Here is a 22,218-nt window from a genome sequence, read left to right as displayed (position 1 = left end):
TATCACTTGCACATCATAATACCTGATAAATAAACAAAGTCTACAGATCTTATGAAGACCTAGTATCTAGTATGTACCTTAACTAAAAGGCATTGACAAAACATAATTACAACACAAACATGATGAATAAAATGCACACAGACAATCATCACTGAATAATAGAAATAACATTTATTATGTAAAACAATGCATTCACAAAACATAACAACATCCCCAATTAATTATAAGACCCAAATCCAGGGAGGGAACGTAAAAAAAGGGGGGAAAATATTCGCCTCCTGTCTTTAATAAAATTTAGATTATTCCCTCACCGAGGCTAGAATAATCCCTAATTTTATGGCAGGACAGGAGGCTTCATATTTGCAATTTTACGCCCAAATAGTAGAACCAGAAGCAATATGAGATAGAGGACTGAAATAAAAGGAGAATGGGAAAACCCATTCCCTAAACCAAGCAGCGGTGTAGAGAAAATGCAGAAGGAACCCAATGGCTTCCAAAGTTGTTGAGGTGACAGCATCCTGAACAAAAAGTGTCCCAGAGGAACTCTCAAGGTCAGCCAATGAGAGGATCCACCAAATCCAATGGGCGAGTGAAATCAACAGCTGAGTAGACAGACAAAAGAACCAGATCCTGGATCTACATGGTCGTGTACAACCTGTCAATAGAGCCGTGGCCTATCCGGAGAATAGGGATACAACACCGAGGATGAATAGAAATTAAATATGTGTGGAGCAGAAACCGATGTACCGAACGGCAAGAAGGAAGAAGACACTACGTCGATACCATGACGTCAGAACGCCATGAAATACAAGATGTACTGGGGAAAACCATAAGCGGAAAAACTGGCGCAAGGCAAGTCCTTGTCATCAGGTTATTCCTTCAAGAGAAACTACTCACTTCCCCTTTCTTCATGTATCCAAGCCAGAGCTGGAATATGGGGGGAAGAGCTCTGTAATGATGACATCACATCCTGTAGGGTGGGACCCTTTTTGACTGTTAACCAATTGTTGAATTGATATTGTATGTTTAAACTTTGACGTATTTTTGCTTTAAGAAGGAGACCCCCCTCTGGGGAATAAAGCATTCCTTAGTATTTCACTGATCAGAAACTTTGTCTCCGGTGTGAATTACTTCTAGGGAAAGCGTGCACGCATTCATCAATCAATTTGGAAGGTGTAGATAGACAAATAATCAAAGTTTTCTTTGATCCAAAACAATTTGGCGCTTTTCCGAACAGGGACATTAAGGGTAGTTAATTCACTTGAAAAGCCGTGTATACATTACAAGACGGGAGAACAAAAGGACTACCAGAGATTGGAAAAGGAGACTGATCACCTCTGGCTATGGTAAATGAGTTAATTACCTACCTATATTTTCCTTTCTTTGGATTTCGTTTATTCTCCGTGGCTTCACTACGGCTTCATGTGAATGACGTCTTCAGACAGGTATATATATACCCATATGTCCCCTTACAGAACTATATAAACCCTGTCACTTGTCTATTCTACAGCCTAACTAAATCCAGAGTTTGAGTTTTTATGTGTGAAAGTGTCTGTTTGAGAATCTGTTTTACTTTCTTTTGATTATTTGAGGTCGGGGTGTTGAAACCTGGCGTTTGTGGCCGGATTATATTAATTGTAAATCCTGGCGTTGTTTTTATTTTGAGATCAGGGGGTTCATAAGACAACCCTGGCGTTTGTGGCCGGATTATATTAATTGTAAATCCTGGCGTTGTTTTTATTTTGAGATCAGGGGGTTCATAAGACAACCCTGGCGTTTTTGGCCGGATTATATTAATATTTTAATATTAAATCCTGGCGTTTCTTCTATTGTTTTTATTTTAAGTTCGGTTTTGGGAAATACCAAACTGGCGTAATTGGTTTTAGTTTGTTGAAATAATAAAAACAACAAACAAAGAGTTAAGTTGTTGTATGTGTGCTTGAGTGTGAGTTTCTATGTGTGTATGTACTGAGTTTATTTTAAGGAGTTTATTTTCAGCTGGCATTTATTTTAAAGAATTTGTGTGCTTTGGCATATATATTGTGCTTTTGCATGTATACTGTTTTTTTTGTTTTGTTTTTTTGGGGTATATGTTACTTGTTATATATTCTATCTGTGTCCTGCAGTTCTCCTATTCTATCTTTTGTCTTCAGGAGAGCTGTGCTTAGGCACTCACATGGTTAAATACTTTGTGCTGCTTGCAACTCACTTTCTCCTACTTCCCCCCTTCCCCCCCTTCTGCCCCCTCCATTCCTTGGAGTCTGTGCTGCCAGATGTTAGTTTTTTTTTTTTTTTTGCATCACTCTGGGTGTTTTCTGTGCTCTGCTAGCTTGGTGTGACACTTTATGCAAGTTTCTTGCAAGTCTCTCTCTCTCTCTCTTTACGTCCCTCTTTCTCTCTCTTTCAGTCTCTTTCTCTCTCTTTCAGTCTCTTTCTCTCTGTCTCACTGTCTCTCTCTCTCTGTCTCTTTAAGTCCCTCTCTGTCTTTCAGTCTCTTTTTCTCTCTTTCAGTCTCTTTCAGTCTCTCTCTCTCTGTCTCACTTTCTCTCTCTCTCTCTCACTCACTCTCTTCACTATCTTCACTCTCTTTTGGTCAAGGGTCTGCTTGCTGTCTCTTTTCCCTGTTTCTCTCTATCCAGTTCTACTGTAGTTTATCAATGGGTCAGACTCATGTTAACCCCTCCCGTGGTCGGTTAGCCTGTGATCTTGTAAAGGAAAGAGCTGGGGACTTCGGAAAATTAAACTCCGGAAAATTATTAAACTGTGTGGTATTAAAATGTCCCCCAGTGGCAGATTGCAGGCGGAAGACTGGAGAAAACTTTTAAACGACAAACATGGGATCTTAGTGGATCATGGGTTGAAAAATCAGCAGATGCGTGGTATAAGGTTGCTTGTGTAATTAAGAAGGAGGGGTGGATTGAGGAGGAGATAGACCTAGAAGGAAAAAAAGTCTTTGTATATCATGAAAAAGGTTGTTTTGTTGAATCTGTTGCAGACGTTTCCAGCCCTCCTCCATATGATAAAGCCTGGCCTAAAAGGGAGGTGGCTCAACCTGCCTCTGGAGCACCCCCACAGCCCATTCATGCTAACTCCCTCTCTCCAGCCCCTGCTGCCTTGTACCCTGTTCTTAAAGCAGATGGTTCATGTTATTTTCCAAACCCCACTCCTTCTCCACTCCAAGTCTCAGTTCCCCCTTCCCTTCCTGTTTCTCTGCCTCCTCCTCCTCTCTTGCCCATCTCTGCAGCTACACCCTCTCTTTCGGCTCCTGTTGCTTCTGTCCACGCCCAATTCCTTTCACTTCTCCCCATAACTTCCGCCCTTACTTCTCCTGTGGAATCCTTCCCTTCTGCCCTTTCACTGACACCATTTCCTGTTTCTAACACACCCATCCCTTCCATGATGGTAACGTACCCTACCAACACCCCTGTGGTCTCTTCCACCCCCTTCTGTATCCTCTTCCATTCCAACCCCTCTTATGGCTGCCCCCAGTGTATATTTCCCTATTATGACTATTGGATCCACTGTTCCTACAGCATCAGGCTTTCCTCCTGCTGCGACCCCGGCAGCATCAGGTTATTATCCTGCAACCTCCACGGCTTCATCAGCCACTTCACCCCCTGCCTCGCAACTTGATTCGGTCCAAATTACTACTACAGTTAATCACCCTGCGACCAGTACTACAGCTGGTCTGATTCCCATTCTCACTGCCGATAGTAGTGTCCAAGAGGCGCAGCCTCCACAGACCACAACTAATCTACCTTCCATTCCTATAGCAGGTGCTTGCGGTGCCCAGCATGATCAGGAGGGTGCCCCTTTGATGTATGTTACCTTCTACCCGTCCCAAGCTGCAACACTGGTACAATCACTTCCTGACCCTGAGAAACAGCCCATGCCCTTTTTCCGTCGGATTGTTCAGATCTGTAAAACTCTGCAGCATGGCGCGATTTGTTTAGTCTGTGTGAAATTAAGGCAGGGGATGCTTACTGGCCCGTAATGGAAAGGAGCTTTGATGATGCCCGTCTCACTACGGATACAGATTTTCAGTCTGGTATCACATTTTGTGACCAACTCCGTGCATGGGCTCAAGATAAGTTGACTGATCAGGCTATTTCTATTGCTGATATTGTTCAAGAAAAATCAGAAACAGTTGAAATATTTCATTCTAGGTTAACTCAAACCTTTTCTGATCTAGGTTTCAACACATGTAATAAGTCCCACACACAGATGCTGTCAGCTGCTTTCGTTGCAGGCCTTAAGGAACCCATAAGGAAAGGCCTGGTCCAGTCCCGTCCCGAATTCAGGATTATTCCCCTGGATACTCTCCTCCTGGTCGCTAAAGGCCTGGAGTCAATCCAATTGCCCCTGCAAAAGAAATCTAATCCTTTAATGTTTTCCTTATCTGACCCTGCAACTCATCTTGCCCCTGGCGGGTACCCTATTCCATCACCTCTGGACCCTTTCACAGCTCGGGCCCCAGGACCACCACTCAAAACATGTTATCACTGTAGGCAACTAGGACATTTTAGGAATGAGTGTCCGAGTCTGCATGCACCTAGGCAGCGCACACATGCTCTACGGCCACCATATCCTGTGGCCGGTTATCCTCCTGCCCAGGCGCTTGGTTATCCGTTACCTGGTTCTCATTATTATCCTAATAACCTACCCTCTGCAACTTATCTGCCCACTAACAATCCAATGCCTAGACAACGACACCCTGCACAGCATGCTCAGCAACCATACTATCCAACTACACCTACACGTACATACCCTGGTCCAGACCAGTCTCATATTGATCTTGTCCAATAGGTAACAGGCAAACCTGTGTCCAATGCCCCTGTCATGGCAGTGTATACAGGGGATAAAGGGGGCCCCTAGCTACAGTGGTCCTACCTGTGGAAGGCTGCCCAACCACCTTCTTAGTTGACACAGGCGCAGCCCGTAGCGTACTTAGAGCATGTGACCTGCCTGACGATTCCTTTCTCTCTAATATAGATGTTTCCTGTATAGGTGTTGATGGAACCCCTCGTAGCAACCCATTAACTAAGCCCTTACAGGTGGGTACTTTCCCAGATCTCCTTACTCGTTTTGTAGTGTCTTCCTCTTGTCCTCTTAATTTGTTAGGGGCTGATGTCCTGTCCCGCTTGCAAGCCTCCGTCTCCTTTACTCCAGATGGTAAGGTTCAGTTATTGACCCCTCTCTCCAGTGATGATACCTCAGCCCTTTGTTCTTTACCCCTCCTACTCCACATGGAGTCACCCCATGGGAATGCAAGGGTCCCAGATAATTCCCCCAGTGCGCTTGACAGAGTTCCTGTGCAACTGTGGTCTACTGGTCCCGATGATATTGGACGTCTTAAAGTTCCTCCGATACTTGTGCAGTTGCTCCAAGGTGCAAGTCCGCCCAGAAGACCACAATATCCATTGACTCCTACTCAGTCCCTTTCTATCTCCAAACAAGTTGAAACTCTGCTGGCTGCGGGTGCTCTGGTTAAATGTGTATCGCCTTGTAATACTCCTTTGTTTCCAGTTAAGAAAAAGACCGAAAAGGGTGAGCCGGACAAGTACAGGATGGTTCAAGACCTCAGAGCAGTCAATGATGTTACCATCTTGGAAACCCCCATTGTTCCAAATCCTCATACTCTTCTATCCCAGGTCCCTCCATCAGCTAAATTCTTCACAGTGGTGGATTTGGCAAATGCCTACTTCAGCGTGCCTTTGCATCCCTCTTGCCAATACCTGTTCGCATTTACTCATGACCGCCAACAATACACCTGGACTGTAATGCCCCAGGGAGCACAAAATTCCCCAAGCCAGTTTGCAAGAGCCATGGCATACATCCTGGAACCATGGCAGAAATCACACACAGACGTGGTCCTCCTGCAATACGTGGACGATCTCCTTCTCTGTGCTGATGATCTCCCGACTGCAGAATGTACCTCTGAAGATTTCCTCTGTTTCCTGGCCGCCCAAGGTTGTAAAGCATCTAAGAATAAATTGCAGTGGTGCCGACCATCGGTGATCTTTTTGGGGCATTGTCTTTCTCATGGCACCCGGCACCTTACTAGAGACAGAGTGCGGGGTATTACATCACTATGCCCTCCATCGGCTCATAAGTCCCTCCATGCCTTCCTGGGTCTTATCTCTTACTGCAGAGCCTGGATTCCTGAAGCCTCTACACTGTTGCAGCGGCTCTACGATGCCCTCAAAACTGAACCATTTGCTTTATCTCCTGAAGCCCTTACCAGCTTCTTCGCATTACGACGTGCTGTTGTTACTGCTCCTGCTCTGGGCCTTCCCAATTACGAGAAGCCCTTCAAGCTCTTTGTCTACGAAAAGATGGGCCATGCATCTGGTGTTCTCACTCAGTCTCATGGGTCTCATCAACGTCCAATAGGGTATTACTCCTGCCAGTTGGATCCTGTGGCCAGAGGAGGACCCTCCTGTCTTCGGGCTGTATTTGCAGCAAGTGCTCTGCTGGACAAGACATGTGACATAATCCTTGGTCACAAGCTAACCATTCTCGCTCCCCATGATATTTCTGCGATACTAAACCAAGTTCAACCTAAACATCTCTCTACTCAAAGACATCTTCGTCTCCAAACAACTTTAATGTTACCCGATAATGTCTCTTTACAGCGATGTTACACTTTGAATCCTGCCACTCTTCTGCCACTTCCCAAGGGGGGAGTACCACACTATTGGTACAGTCTGAACATAGATCCTGATGCCTTCCTTGATCTGGATGTCCATATGCCCACAGTACCACACGATGAACAGCCATCTCCTCTATGGCATTGTACTTTATGGTTCAGAGACGTGTCGGGGCCTGACCCTCAGTATGAAGAAGAACTGTTTCAATTGATTGAAGTACCTCTCACTTTGACAGACATATACTGTGATACAAAAGGTAACACTGTAGTTTTAGTCCAATTACCCACAGAAGTGACTCATATGTACCACCATTGGGAGATGGCAGTTCCTCATGTCTCTATTACTAAATCTCCAACTATCTCATGGAAGGAACTTGGTCCATTAGCCAAAGCATGGAGTGCAACAGATCAAGACCAACTTTCTGCAGAAGGTGTTACCAAACGAACTGTGAATTGTAAGACTACTGGCTACCCACAGTATCACACATAAATATGTGAAGATGCCCCTCCCAAAGATTCTGACCCAGACATCCCCCATGATTGTTTTGAACAGATGAAGATGGAAACAACCCATCTTCCTACAGTACATGAAACGGCTCTGCCAGATCCTGACTGCACACTGTTTGTGGATGGCTCCAGATTTGCAGATGAACAAGGAAGATACCACACTGGATTTGCAGTGACCACAGTAGATCAGGTACTTCAAGCATCCCCACTTCCTCCGTCTATGTCTGCTCAAGAAGCTGAACTAAAAGCCCTCACTGTAGCATGCCAAATGTTTGAAGGGAAGCGTGTTAATATTTATACCTATTCAAGATATGCCCTGGGCGTAGCACATGATTTTGGATTAATATGGAAAACAAGAGGTTTTCTAACAGCAACTGGTACACCAGTTAAACATGGTACAGCTATCAAGGAATTGATGGATGCTTTACTCCTTCCTGAAGAAGTGGCCATACTGAAAGTAAAGGCCCATGGAAGACGGAATTCGGAAGAAACATGTGGCAATCATAAAGCTGACCAAGCTGCCAAAGATGCTGCATGTCAATCAAGGGAAGTGGACAGAAAAGTGTCCGGTGAGGAAATTACTATTTTTCCCATGCAAACCTTACCTACGGACCTCAAGTTTTTGAAAGAACAGCAAGCAGCTGTAAGTCCCGAAGAAAAGCAAAGCTGGAAACAGAAGGGAGCGACCTTACAGGATGGAGTATATACTAGTAATCTCAAATTTTGTCTGCCTAAATGTATGTATCCGGCTGTGGTTCAATGGGCCCACGGAGCAGCGCACTTGTCTAAGACCCTCATGAACTCTTTAATTGCTAAATATTTCGAAGCACCAGGTATTACCACTCTGACTAAAAACTACTGTAAGTCTTGTGCTATCTGTGCCAAGTGCAATCCGGGAAAATTGGAGAAAGTTTTCCCCAAACATCTGGCGAAGCCACACTACCCATTCCAGAGAGTCCAAATTGACCATATTCAGATGCCAAAGAGTGGCCAGTATGAATATGCCCTAGTTATGGTGGACATGTTCTCAGGATGGTCAGAAGCTTTCCCGGTTACTAATATGACCGCCAAGACCACTGCCAAGCGGTTGCTCACTGAAATTGTCTGTAGATATGGAGTTCCTGAAGTGATTGAAAGTGACCAGGGCCCGGCTTTTACAGCACTAGTAACTAAGGAAGTCTGGGCAGCACTAGGGGTGACCCTTGCATTTCACACACCCTATCACCCACATAGTAGTGGTAAGGTAGAACGCATGAATGGCACCTTAAAAGCCAGAATGCTTAAGATGGCCCAAGAAACTAACCTACCCTGGCCAGAGAGTCTCCCCATAGCTCTATTTAGTGTCAGGTACACACCAAGAGGGAAGTTTAACCTGTCTCCCTATGAGATTTTGTTTGGTTCAGCCCCTAGGTTAGGTTGTTACTTTCCTCAACAACTCCAACTGCAATCAGATGTTATGGTTAATTATGTGACTGCTCTTTCCCAAGTTTTAAACAAGATACATGCCCAAGTGTTTTCTTCCATTCCAGATCCAGAGTCTGATACAGGCACACACAAGTTGCTCCCTGGTGATTGGGTTCTGGTTAAGAAGTTCGTGAGAAAACATACCCTTGAACCCAGATATGATGGTCCGTTCCAAGTCCTTCTAACCACAACTACCTCAGTTAAATTGGCTGGAAAGAACTCTTGGATACACGCTTCACACTGCAAGAAAGTTCCAGCTCCAGAGGAACCAGATCCTGTTATAACATGAATTTTTTGTATTTGTTCTTGCTGCTAGGTCTGATAAAGGCCCAACAAGTCGCTATAACCAAAGACAATCATGTTTATACATTTTGGTACAATTCCTCTAATACACGGGTAGCCACATTTGCATTTGATTATTGTGATATCGTAAACTGTACTTTTCCACCAGCGTTGTTGTCAGCAGTGTACAAAGATATACCTAACATTAAGGACCCATACATATGTGTGACTAATGACTACTGGGGATATGAGTGTAGTTCATGGAAAGCAGCAGGGTGGAATACAGGGCCAGCCTGGGGCTATAGACCACAAAGTGCCTTAGACAGATTAGATAAAAATGGGGAGTCCTTACTGAAAAGAATGACGTTCAGGAAACCAGGGGGGGCGACACCTATGAAACTAGCCTTAAACATAGAACACCCCAGTCCTGGAGATGCTGGGCAATATGTAATGGGAATGTACTGGAAGGGAGGAGGTTCATACAATAAACAGGGGACCTTTTACTTACGGGACATGTATGACTCACCTGAATGGGTAGGAGCCACACACATGACTATTAATCCTCTTAAGCCACATATCAAAACTCTAAAAGAGATGATAGCTATAGCTAACCCCACGTATGAGGACACTATGGCTGTAGAGACGGGTTTCTCTGACACTAACTTATGGCTTGAGTGGATGAAATATAATGCTAACAAACACAACAGATCTAACTGCTATGTCTGTGGAGGAGCGAGGCCTCACTTAGGTACTGTCCCTTTGAACATACCTCCGGAGATAGAGATGTGTTTCCTAAGTCTCTATACTATACTTAAAATCAACCGGACGGAATGTGAATCATGGATAAAGGAATACCCAGTTGTCCTTAAAGATGTCAAGCCAGATAAAGGTATCACCATATATCCAGGGAACTACACTTGTTATGGTATATATGATGGGGTAGGTCAATTCTTTGGTAATTTCACTGGTAAGTACTGTGCCACATATAGCCCAATTCCAGTTGCCTTTATCCAACAACACATAAGATCCCTTGGAGATATATATTGGATTTGTGGAATATGCAGATTAGAACCAGATTGGAAGGCGTATGGTGGGGAGAATGTGCTCTAGCTAAGGTAATTATGCCTATACACATAATCTCTGACGGACACCAAGATACCCCAGGTACGTTACACCAATACTCTAGAATAAAGAGAGATACTCCTGTAAAAGGCAGTTTTGATCCCCATATTTATATAGATACCATAGGAGTGCCAAGGGGGGTGCCAAATGAATTTAAAGCAAGAGATGAAGTGTCCGCAGGGTTTGAATCTATTTTTCCAATCATCACGGCCAATAAAAATTTAAATTGGATTAATTACATCTATTATAACCAACAACGTTTTGTAAATTATACAAGAGATGCCCTCCAGGGTTTGGCAGAACAATTACAAGCTACTTCCCAGATGACCTTCCAGAATAGACTGGCCTTAGACATGATTCTGGCAGAGAAAGGGGGAGTATGTAAAATACTCCCAGACACCATGACATGCTGTACCTATATCCCAGATAATACAGGCCCTAATGGTAAGGTAACGTTGGCAATAGAAAAGTTAAAAAGTTTATCCAACGAACTGAAAAGGAATTCTGGGGCCACAGATCCATGGGAAAGATGGTTTGGATGGATGTCTGGATGGCAAGGTGCTCTGGCCCAAATAGGTGTTGCCATTTTAATAACGATAATCATCCTCGCTCTTCTTGTTTGTTGTGTATTACCTTGTCTTAAGAAATGCCTACAAAAGACAGTTGATCAGACAGTCGACCAGACCACCCCGACCTTCCTTCACCAAGAGATTGATGACATAGACCGTGATACACCATATACACCCTTACAGTCCCACCGCACTAAATCAATAGCTACTTCTTCTTAAGGACATTCAGGGATAGCGTCTGTCTCTACGGGCAGAAGTCTGTCGCGGAAGAAGTAGTGGACAAGTAGTGGGTAACCCGCACAGTGAAGCGTTCGAGGCCTGTTCAGACAGATGTGCAAGATAGCCTTTTGTTATTTTTCTATAGGGACAGTATTAGAGTTAGAGATAGTAGTTATTAGTAAAATAGCCATTTTAAGGGGGGACTGTTGTGGACAGAAGAATTAAACCAAAATAGCTATTTACTAATGTCTATTTATTCTGTGTTCACTATGTTAAAACTGGCTGCTAGAGTAAATATTCCCTTCCCCCTTTATGGTTCAGTCATTATTTCCTCTGCAAGTTTCTTGTTACACATTCTGTTACACATTCTTGTGTTAATAGTTAGCCTCCTTTGCTAACTCCTCCCCCACTTCCTTTGTGCCAATTCCACGTGCAACAAAATGGAGAATCACTGTTAAAGTAACAAAGAAACTACTCACTTCCCCTTTCTTCATGTATCCAAGCCAGAGCTGGAATATGGGGGGAAGAGCTCTGTAATGATGACATCACATCCTGTAGGGTGGGACCCTTTTTGACTGTTAACCAATTATTGAATTGATATTGTATGTTTAAACTGTGACGTATTTTTGCTTTAAGGAGGAGACCCCCCTCTGGGGAATAAAGCATTCCTTAGTATTTCACTGATCAGAAACTTTGTCTCCGGTGTGAATTACTTCTAGGGAAAGCGTGCACGCATTCATCAATCAATTTGGAAGGTGTAGATAGACAAATAATCAAAGTTTTCTTTGATCCAAAACAATTTGGCGCTTTTCCGAACAGGGACATTAAGGGTAGTTAATTCACTTGAAAAGCCGTGTATACATTACAAGACGGGAGAACAAAAGGACTACCAGAGATTGGAAAAGGAGACTGATCACCTCTGGCTATGGTAAATGAGTTAATTACCTACCTATATTTTCCTTTCTTTGGATTTCGTTTATTCTCCGTGGCTTCACTACGGCTTCATGTGAATGACGTCTTCAGACAGGTATATATATACCCATATGTCCCCTTATAGAACTATATAAACCCTGTCACTTGTCTATTCTACAGCCTAACTAAATCCAGAGTTTGAGTTTTTATGTGTGAAAGTGTCTGTTTGAGAATCTGTTTTACTTTCTTTTGATTATTTGAGGTCGGGGTGTTGAAACCTGGCGTTTGTGGCCGGATTATATTAATTGTAAATCCTGGCGTTGTTTTTATTTTGAGATCAGGGGGTTCATAAGACAACCCTGGCGTTTGTGGCCGGATTATATTAATTGTAAATCCTGGCGTTGTTTTTATTTTGAGATCAGGGGGTTCATAAGACAACCCTGGCGTTTTTGGCCGGATTATATTAATATTTTAATATTAAATCCTGGCGTTTCTTCTATTGTTTTTATTTTAAGTTCGGTTTTGGGAAATACCAAACTGGCGTAATTGGTTTTAGTTTGTTGAAATAATAAAAACAACAAACAAAGAGTTAAGTTGTTGTATGTGTGCTTGAGTGTGAGTTTCTATGTGTGTATGTACTGAGTTTATTTTAAGGAGTTTATTTTCAGCTGGCATTTATTTTAAAGAATTTGTGTGCTTTGGCATATATATTGTGCTTTTGCATGTATACTGTTTTTTTTGTTTTGTTTTTTTGGGGTATATGTTACTTGTTATATATTCTATCTGTGTCCTGCAGTTCTCCTATTCTATCTTTTGTCTTCAGGAGAGCTGTGCTTAGGCACTCACATGGTTAAATACTTTGTGCTGCTTGCAACTCACTTTCTCCTACTTCCCCCCTTCCCCCCCTTCTGCCCCCTCCATTCCTTGGAGTCTGTGCTGCCAGATGTTAGTTTTTTTTTTTTTTTGCATCACTCTGGGTGTTTTCTGTGCTCTGCTAGCTTGGTGTGACACTTTATGCAAGTTTCTTGCAAGTCTCTCTCTCTCTCTCTCTTTACGTCCCTCTTTCTCTCTCTTTCAGTCACTCTCTCTCTCTTTCAGTCTCTTTCTCTCTCTTTCAGTCTCTTTCTCTCTCTTTCAGTCTCTCCCTCTCTCTTTTAGTCTCTCTCTCTCTGTCTCTTTAAGTCCCTCTCTGTCTTTCAGTCTCTTTTTCTCTCTTTCAGTCTCTTTCTCTCTCTTTCAGTCTCTCTCTCTCTGTCTCACTTTCTCTCTCTCTCTCTCACTCACTCTCTTCACTATCTTCACTCTCTTTTGGTCAAGGGTCTGCTTGCTGTCTCTTTTCCCTGTTTCTCTCTATCCAGTTCTACTGTAGTTTATCAATGGGTCAGACTCATGTTAACCCCTCCCGTGGTCGGTTAGCCTGTGATCTTGTAAAGGAAAGAGCTGGGGACTTCGGAAAATTAAACTCCGGAAAATTATTAAACTGTGTGGTATTAAAATGTCCCCCAGTGGCAGATTGCAGGCGGAAGACTGGAGAAAACTTTTAAACGACAAACATGGGATCTTAGTGGATCATGGGTTGAAGAAATCAGCAGATGCGTGGTATAAGGTTGCTTGTGTAATTAAGAAGGAGGGGTGGATTGAGGAGGAGATAGACCTAGAAGGAAAAAAAGTCTTTGTATATCATGAAAAAGGTTGTTTTGTTGAATCTGTTGCAGACGTTTCCAGCCCTCCTCCATATGATAAAGCCTGGCCTAAAAGGGAGGTGGCTCAACCTGCCTCTGGAGCACCCCCACAGCCCATTCATGCTAACTCCCTCTCTCCAGCCCCTGCTGCCTTGTACCCTGTTCTTAAAGTTCTTTTCCAAACCCCACTCCTTCTCCACTCCAAGTCTCAGTTCCCCCGTCCCTTCCTGTTTCTCTGCCTCCTCCTCCTCTCTTGCCCATCTCTGCAGCTACACCCTCTCTTTCGGCTCCTGTTGCTTCTGTCCACGCCCAATTCCTTTCACTTCTCCCCATAACTTCCGCCCTTACTTCTCCTGTGGAATCCTTCCCTTCTGCCCTTTCACTGACACCATTTCCTGTTTCTAACACACCCATCCCTTCCATGATGGTAACGTACCCTACCAACACCCCTGTGGTCTCTTCCACCCCCTTCTGTATCCTCTTCCATTCCAACCCCTCTTATGGCTGCCCCCAGTGTATATTTCCCTATTATGACTATTGGATCCACTGTTCCTACAGCATCAGGCTTTCCTCCTGCTGCGACCCCGGCAGCATCAGGTTATTATCCTGCAACCTCCACGGCTTCATCAGCCACTTCACCCCCTGCCTCGCAACTTGATTCGGTCCAAATTACTACTACAGTTAATCACCCTGCGACCAGTACTACAGCTGGTCTGATTCCCATTCTCACTGCCGATAGTAGTGTCCAAGAGGCGCAGCCTCCACAGACCACAACTAATCTACCTTCCATTCCTATAGCAGGTGCTTGCGGTGCCCAGCATGATCAGGAGGGTGCCCCTTTGATGTATGTTACCTTCTACCCGTCCCAAGCTGCAACACTGGTACAATCACTTCCTGACCCTGAGAAACAGCCCATGCCCTTTTTCCGTCGGATTGTTCAGATCTGTAAAACTCTGCAGCATGGCGCGATTTGTTTAGTCTGTGTGAAATTAAGGCAGGGGATGCTTACTGGCCCGTAATGGAAAGGAGCTTTGATGATGCCCGTCTCACTACGGATACAGATTTTCAGTCTGGTATCACATTTTGTGACCAACTCCGTGCATGGGCTCAAGATAAGTTGACTGATCAGGCTATTTCTATTGCTGATATTGTTCAAGAAAAATCAGAAACAGTTGAAATATTTCATTCTAGGTTAACTCAAACCTTTTCTGATCTAGGTTTCAACACATGTAATAAGTCCCACACACAGATGCTGTCAGCTGCTTTCGTTGCAGGCCTTAAGGAACCCATAAGGAAAGGCCTGGTCCAGTCCCGTCCCGAATTCAGGATTATTCCCCTGGATACTCTCCTCCTGGTCGCTAAAGGCCTGGAGTCAATCCAATTGCCCCTGCAAAAGAAATCTAATCCTTTAATGTTTTCCTTATCTGACCCTGCAACTCATCTTGCCCCTGGCGGGTACCCTATTCCATCACCTCTGGACCCTTTCACAGCTCGGGCCCCAGGACCACCACTCAAAACATGTTATCACTGTAGGCAACTAGGACATTTTAGGAATGAGTGTCCGAGTCTGCATGCACCTAGGCAGCGCACACATGCTCTACGGCCACCATATCCTGTGGCCGGTTATCCTCCTGCCCAGGCGCTTGGTTATCCGTTACCTGGTTCTCATTATTATCCTAATAACCTACCCTCTGCAACTTATCTGCCCACTAACAATCCAATGCCTAGACAACGACACCCTGCACAGCATGCTCAGCAACCATACTATCCAACTACACCTACACGTACATACCCTGGTCCAGACCAGTCTCATATTGATCTTGTCCAATAGGTAACAGGCAAACCTGTGTCCAATGCCCCTGTCATGGCAGTGTATACAGGGGATAAAGGGGGCCCCTAGCTACAGTGGTCCTACCTGTGGAAGGCTGCCCAACCACCTTCTTAGTTGACACAGGCGCAGCCCGTAGCGTACTTAGAGCATGTGACCTGCCTGACGATTCCTTTCTCTCTAATATAGATGTTTCCTGTATAGGTGTTGATGGAACCCCTCGTAGCAACCCATTAACTAAGCCCTTACAGGTGGGTACTTTCCCAGATCTCCTTACTCGTTTTGTAGTGTCTTCCTCTTGTCCTCTTAATTTGTTAGGGGCTGATGTCCTGTCCCGCTTGCAAGCCTCCGTCTCCTTTACTCCAGATGGTAAGGTTCAGTTATTGACCCCTCTCTCCAGTGATGATACCTCAGCCCTTTGTTCTTTACCCCTCCTACTCCACATGGAGTCACCCCATGGGAATGCAAGGGTCCCAGATAATTCCCCCAGTGCGCTTGACAGAGTTCCTGTGCAACTGTGGTCTACTGGTCCCGATGATATTGGACGTCTTAAAGTTCCTCCGATACTTGTGCAGTTGCTCCAAGGTGCAAGTCCGCCCAGAAGACCACAATATCCATTGACTCCTACTCAGTCCCTTTCTATCTCCAAACAAGTTGAAACTCTGCTGGCTGCGGGTGCTCTGGTTAAATGTGTATCGCCTTGTAATACTCCTTTGTTTCCAGTTAAGAAAAAGACCGAAAAGGGTGAGCCGGACAAGTACAGGATGGTTCAAGACCTCAGAGCAGTCAATGATGTTACCATCTTGGAAACCCCCATTGTTCCAAATCCTCATACTCTTCTATCCCAGGTCCCTCCATCAGCTAAATTCTTCACAGTGGTGGATTTGGCAAATGCCTACTTCAGCGTGCCTTTGCATCCCTCTTGCCAATACCTGTTCGCATTTACTCATGACCGCCAACAATACACCTGGACTGTAATGCCCCAGGGAGCACAAAATTCCCCAAGCCAGTTTGCAAGAGCCATGGCATACATCCTGGAACCATGGCAGAAATCACACACAGACGTGGTCCTCCTGCAATACGTGGACGATCTCCTTCTCTGTGCTGATGATCTCCCGACTGCAGAATGTACCTCTGAAGATTTCCTCTGTTTCCTGGCCGCCCAAGGTTGTAAAGCATCTAAGAATAAATTGCAGTGGTGCCGACCATCGGTGATCTTTTTGGGGCATTGTCTTTCTCATGGCACCCGGCACCTTACTAGAGACAGAGTGCGGGGTATTACATCACTATGCCCTCCATCGGCTCATAAGTCCCTCCATGCCTTCCTGGGTCTTATCTCTTACTGCAGAGCCTGGATTCCTGAAGCCTCTACACTGTTGCAGCGGCTCTACGATGCCCTCAAAACTGAACCATTTGCTTTATCTCCTGAAGCCCTTACCAGCTTCTTCGCATTACGACGTGCTGTTGTTACTGCTCCTGCTCTGGGCCTTCCCAATTACGAGAAGCCCTTCAAGCTCTTTGTCTACGAAAAGATGGGCCATGCATCTGGTGTTCTCACTCAGTCTCATGGGTCTCATCAACGTCCAATAGGGTATTACTCCTGCCAGTTGGATCCTGTGGCCAGAGGAGGACCCTCCTGTCTTCGGGCTGTATTTGCAGCAAGTGCTCTGCTGGACAAGACATGTGACATAATCCTTGGTCACAAGCTAACCATTCTCGCTCCCCATGATATTTCTGCGATACTAAACCAAGTTCAACCTAAACATCTCTCTACTCAAAGACATCTTCGTCTCCAAACAACTTTAATGTTACCCGATAATGTCTCTTTACAGCGATGTTACACTTTGAATCCTGCCACTCTTCTGCCACTTCCCAAGGGGGGAGTACCACACTATTGGTACAGTCTGAACATAGATCCTGATGCCTTCCTTGATCTGGATGTCCATATGCCCACAGTACCACACGATGAACAGCCATCTCCTCTATGGCATTGTACTTTATGGTTCAGAGACGTGTCGGGGCCTGACCCTCAGTATGAAGAAGAACTGTTTCAATTGATTGAAGTACCTCTCACTTTGACAGACATATACTGTGATACAAAAGGTAACACTGTAGTTTTAGTCCAATTACCCACAGAAGTGACTCATATGTACCACCATTGGGAGATGGCAGTTCCTCATGTCTCTATTACTAAATCTCCAACTATCTCATGGAAGGAACTTGGTCCATTAGCCAAAGCATGGAGTGCAACAGATCAAGACCAACTTTCTGCAGAAGGTGTTACCAAACGAACTGTGAATTGTAAGACTACTGGCTACCCACAGTATCACACATAAATATGTGAAGATGCCCCTCCCAAAGATTCTGACCCAGACATCCCCCATGATTGTTTTGAACAGATGAAGATGGAAACAACCCATCTTCCTACAGTACATGAAACGGCTCTGCCAGATCCTGACTGCACACTGTTTGTGGATGGCTCCAGATTTGCAGATGAACAAGGAAGATACCACACTGGATTTGCAGTGACCACAGTAGATCAGGTACTTCAAGCATCCCCACTTCCTCCGTCTATGTCTGCTCAAGAAGCTGAACTAAAAGCCCTCACTGTAGCATGCCAAATGTTTGAAGGGAAGCGTGTTAATATTTATACCTATTCAAGATATGCCCTGGGCGTAGCACATGATTTTGGATTAATATGGAAAACAAGAGGTTTTCTAACAGCAACTGGTACACCAGTTAAACATGGTACAGCTATCAAGGAATTGATGGATGCTTTACTCCTTCCTGAAGAAGTGGCCATACTGAAAGTAAAGGCCCATGGAAGACGGAATTCGGAAGAAACATGTGGCAATCATAAAGCTGACCAAGCTGCCAAAGATGCTGCATGTCAATCAAGGGAAGTGGACAGAAAAGTGTCCGGTGAGGAAATTACTATTTTTCCCATGCAAACCTTACCTACGGACCTCAAGTTTTTGAAAGAACAGCAAGCAGCTGTAAGTCCCGAAGAAAAGCAAAGCTGGAAACAGAAGGGAGCGACCTTACAGGATGGAGTATATACTAGTAATCTCAAATTTTGTCTGCCTAAATGTATGTATCCGGCTGTGGTTCAATGGGCCCACGGAGCAGCGCACTTGTCTAAGACCCTCATGAACTCTTTAATTGCTAAATATTTCGAAGCACCAGGTATTACCACTCTGACTAAAAACTACTGTAAGTCTTGTGCTATCTGTGCCAAGTGCAATCCGGGAAAATTGGAGAAAGTTTTCCCCAAACATCTGGCGAAGCCACACTACCCATTCCAGAGAGTCCAAATTGACCATATTCAGATGCCAAAGAGTGGCCAGTATGAATATGCCCTAGTTATGGTGGACATGTTCTCAGGATGGTCAGAAGCTTTCCCGGTTACTAATATGACCGCCAAGACCACTGCCAAGCGGTTGCTCACTGAAATTGTCTGTAGATATGGAGTTCCTGAAGTGATTGAAAGTGACCAGGGCCCGGCTTTTACAGCACTAGTAACTAAGGAAGTCTGGGCAGCACTAGGGGTGACCCTTGCATTTCACACACCCTATCACCCACATAGTAGTGGTAAGGTAGAACGCATGAATGGCACCTTAAAAGCCAGAATGCTTAAGATGGCCCAAGAAACTAACCTACCCTGGCCAGAGAGTCTCCCCATAGCTCTATTTAGTGTCAGGTACACACCAAGAGGGAAGTTTAACCTGTCTCCCTATGAGATTTTGTTTGGTTCAGCCCCTAGGTTAGGTTGTTACTTTCCTCAACAACTCCAACTGCAATCAGATGTTATGGTTAATTATGTGACTGCTCTTTCCCAAGTTTTAAACAAGATACATGCCCAAGTGTTTTCTTCCATTCCAGATCCAGAGTCTGATACAGGCACACACAAGTTGCTCCCTGGTGATTGGGTTCTGGTTAAGAAGTTCGTGAGAAAACATACCCTTGAACCCAGATATGATGGTCCGTTCCAAGTCCTTCTAACCACAACTACCTCAGTTAAATTGGCTGGAAAGAACTCTTGGATACACGCTTCACACTGCAAGAAAGTTCCAGCTCCAGAGGAACCAGATCCTGTTATAACATGAATTTTTTGTATTTGTTCTTGCTGCTAGGTCTGATAAAGGCCCAACAAGTCGCTATAACCAAAGACAATCATGTTTATACATTTTGGTACAATTCCTCTAATACACGGGTAGCCACATTTGCATTTGATTATTGTGATATCGTAAACTGTACTTTTCCACCAGCGTTGTTGTCAGCAGTGTACAAAGATATACCTAACATTAAGGACCCATACATATGTGTGACTAATGACTACTGGGGATATGAGTGTAGTTCATGGAAGGCAGCAGGGTGGAATACAGGGCCAGCCTGGGGCTATAGACCACAAAGTGCCTTAGACAGATTAGATAAAAATGGGGAGTCCTTACTGAAAAGAATGACGTTCAGGAAACCAGGGGGGGCGACACCTATGAAACTAGCCTTAAACATAGAACACCCCAGTCCTGGAGATGCTGGGCAATATGTAATGGGAATGTACTGGAAGGGAGGAGGTTCATACAATAAACAGGGGACCTTTTACTTACGGGACATGTATGACTCACCTGAATGGGTAGGAGCCACACACATGACTATTAATCCTCTTAAGCCACATATCAAAACTCTAAAAGAGATGATAGCTATAGCTAACCCCACGTATGAGGACACTATGGCTGTAGAGACAGGTTTCTCTGACACTAACTTATGGCTTGAGTGGATGAAATATAATGCTAACAAACACAACAGATCTAACTGCTATGTCTGTGGAGGAGCGAGGCCTCACTTAGGTACTGTCCCTTTGAACATACCTCCGGAGATAGAGATGTGTTTCCTAAGTCTCTATACTATACTTAAAATCAACCGGACGGAATGTGAATCATGGATAAAGGAATACCCAGTTGTCCTTAAAGATGTCAAGCCAGATAAAGGTATCACCATATATCCAGGGAACTACACTTGTTATGGTATATATGATGGGGTAGGTCAATTCTTTGGTAATTTCACTGGTAAGTACTGTGCCACATATAGCCCAATTCCAGTTGCCTTTATCCAACAACACATAAGATCCCTTGGAGATATATATTGGATTTGTGGAATATGCAGATTAGAACCAGATTGGAAGGCGTATGGTGGGGAGAATGTGCTCTAGCTAAGGTAATTATGCCTATACACATAATCTCTGACGGACACCAAGATACCCCAGGTACGTTACACCAATACTCTAGAATAAAGAGAGATACTCCTGTAAAAGGCAGTTTTGATCCCCATATTTATATAGATACCATAGGAGTGCCAAGGGGGGTGCCAAATGAATTTAAAGCAAGAGATGAAGTGTCCGCAGGGTTTGAATCTATTTTTCCAATCATCACGGCCAATAAAAATTTAAATTGGATTAATTACATCTATTATAACCAACAACGTTTTGTAAATTATACAAGAGATGCCCTCCAGGGTTTGGCGGAACAATTACAAGCTACTTCCCAGATGACCTTCCAGAATAGACTGGCCTTAGACATGATTCTGGCAGAGAAAGGGGGAGTATGTAAAATACTCCCAGACACCATGACATGCTGTACCTATATCCCAGATAATACAGGCCCTAATGGTAAGGTAACGTTGGCAATAGAAAAGTTAAAAAGTTTATCCAACGAACTGAAAAGGAATTCTGGGGCCACAGATCCATGGGAAAGATGGTTTGGATGGATGTCTGGATGGCAAGGTGCTCTGGCCCAAATAGGTGTTGCCATTTTAATAACGATAATCATCCTCGCTCTTCTTGTTTGTTGTGTATTACCTTGTCTTAAGAAATGCCTACAAAAGACAGTTGATCAGACAGTCGACCAGACCACCCCGACCTTCCTTCACCAAGAGATTGATGACATAGACCGTGATACACCATATACACCCTTACAGTCCCACCGCACTAAATCAATAGCTACTTCTTCTTAAGGACATTCAGGGATAGCGTCTGTCTCTACGGGCAGAAGTCTGTCGCGGAAGAAGTAGTGGACAAGTAGTGGGTAACCCGCACAGTGAAGCGTTCGAGGCCTGTTCAGACAGATGTGCAAGATAGCCTTTTGTTATTTTTCTATAGGGACAGTATTAGAGTTAGAGATAGTAGTTATTAGTAAAATAGCCATTTTAAGGGGGGACTGTTGTGGACAGAAGAATTAAACCAAAATAGCTATTTACTAATGTCTATTTATTCTGTGTTCACTATGTTAAAACTGGCTGCTAGAGTAAATATTCCCTTCCCCCTTTATGGTTCAGTCATTATTTCCTCTGCAAGTTTCTTGTTACACATTCTGTTACACATTCTTGTGTTAATAGTTAGCCTCCTTTGCTAACTCCTCCCCCACTTCCTTTGTGCCAATTCCACGTGCAACAAAATGGAGAATCACTGTTAAAGTAACAAAGAAACTACTCACTTCCCCTTTCTTCATGTATCCAAGCCAGAGCTGGAATATGGGGGGAAGAGCTCTGTAATGATGACATCACATCCTGTAGGGTGGGACCCTTTTTGACTGTTAACCAATTATTGAATTGATATTGTATGTTTAAACTGTGACGTATTTTTGCTTTAAGGAGGAGACCCCCCTCTGGGGAATAAAGCATTCCTTAGTATTTCACTGATCAGAAACTTTGTCTCCGGTGTGAATTACTTCTAGGGAAAGCGTGCACGCATTCATCAATCAATTTGGAAGGTGTAGATAGACAAATAATCAAAGTTTTCTTTGATCCAAAACAATTTGGCGCTTTTCCGAACAGGGACATTAAGGGTAGTTAATTCACTTGAAAAGCCGTGTATACATTACAAGACGGGAGAACAAAAGGACTACCAGAGATTGGAAAAGGAGACTGATCACCTCTGGCTATGGTAAATGAGTTAATTACCTACCTATATTTTCCTTTCTTTGGATTTCG

Source organism: Pelobates fuscus, chromosome 4 (genome assembly GCF_036172605.1).
Source record: "Pelobates fuscus isolate aPelFus1 chromosome 4, aPelFus1.pri, whole genome shotgun sequence".
In the NCBI taxonomy this organism is placed as follows: domain Eukaryota; kingdom Metazoa; phylum Chordata; class Amphibia; order Anura; family Pelobatidae; genus Pelobates; species Pelobates fuscus.
This window is presented reverse-complemented; position numbering follows the sequence as displayed.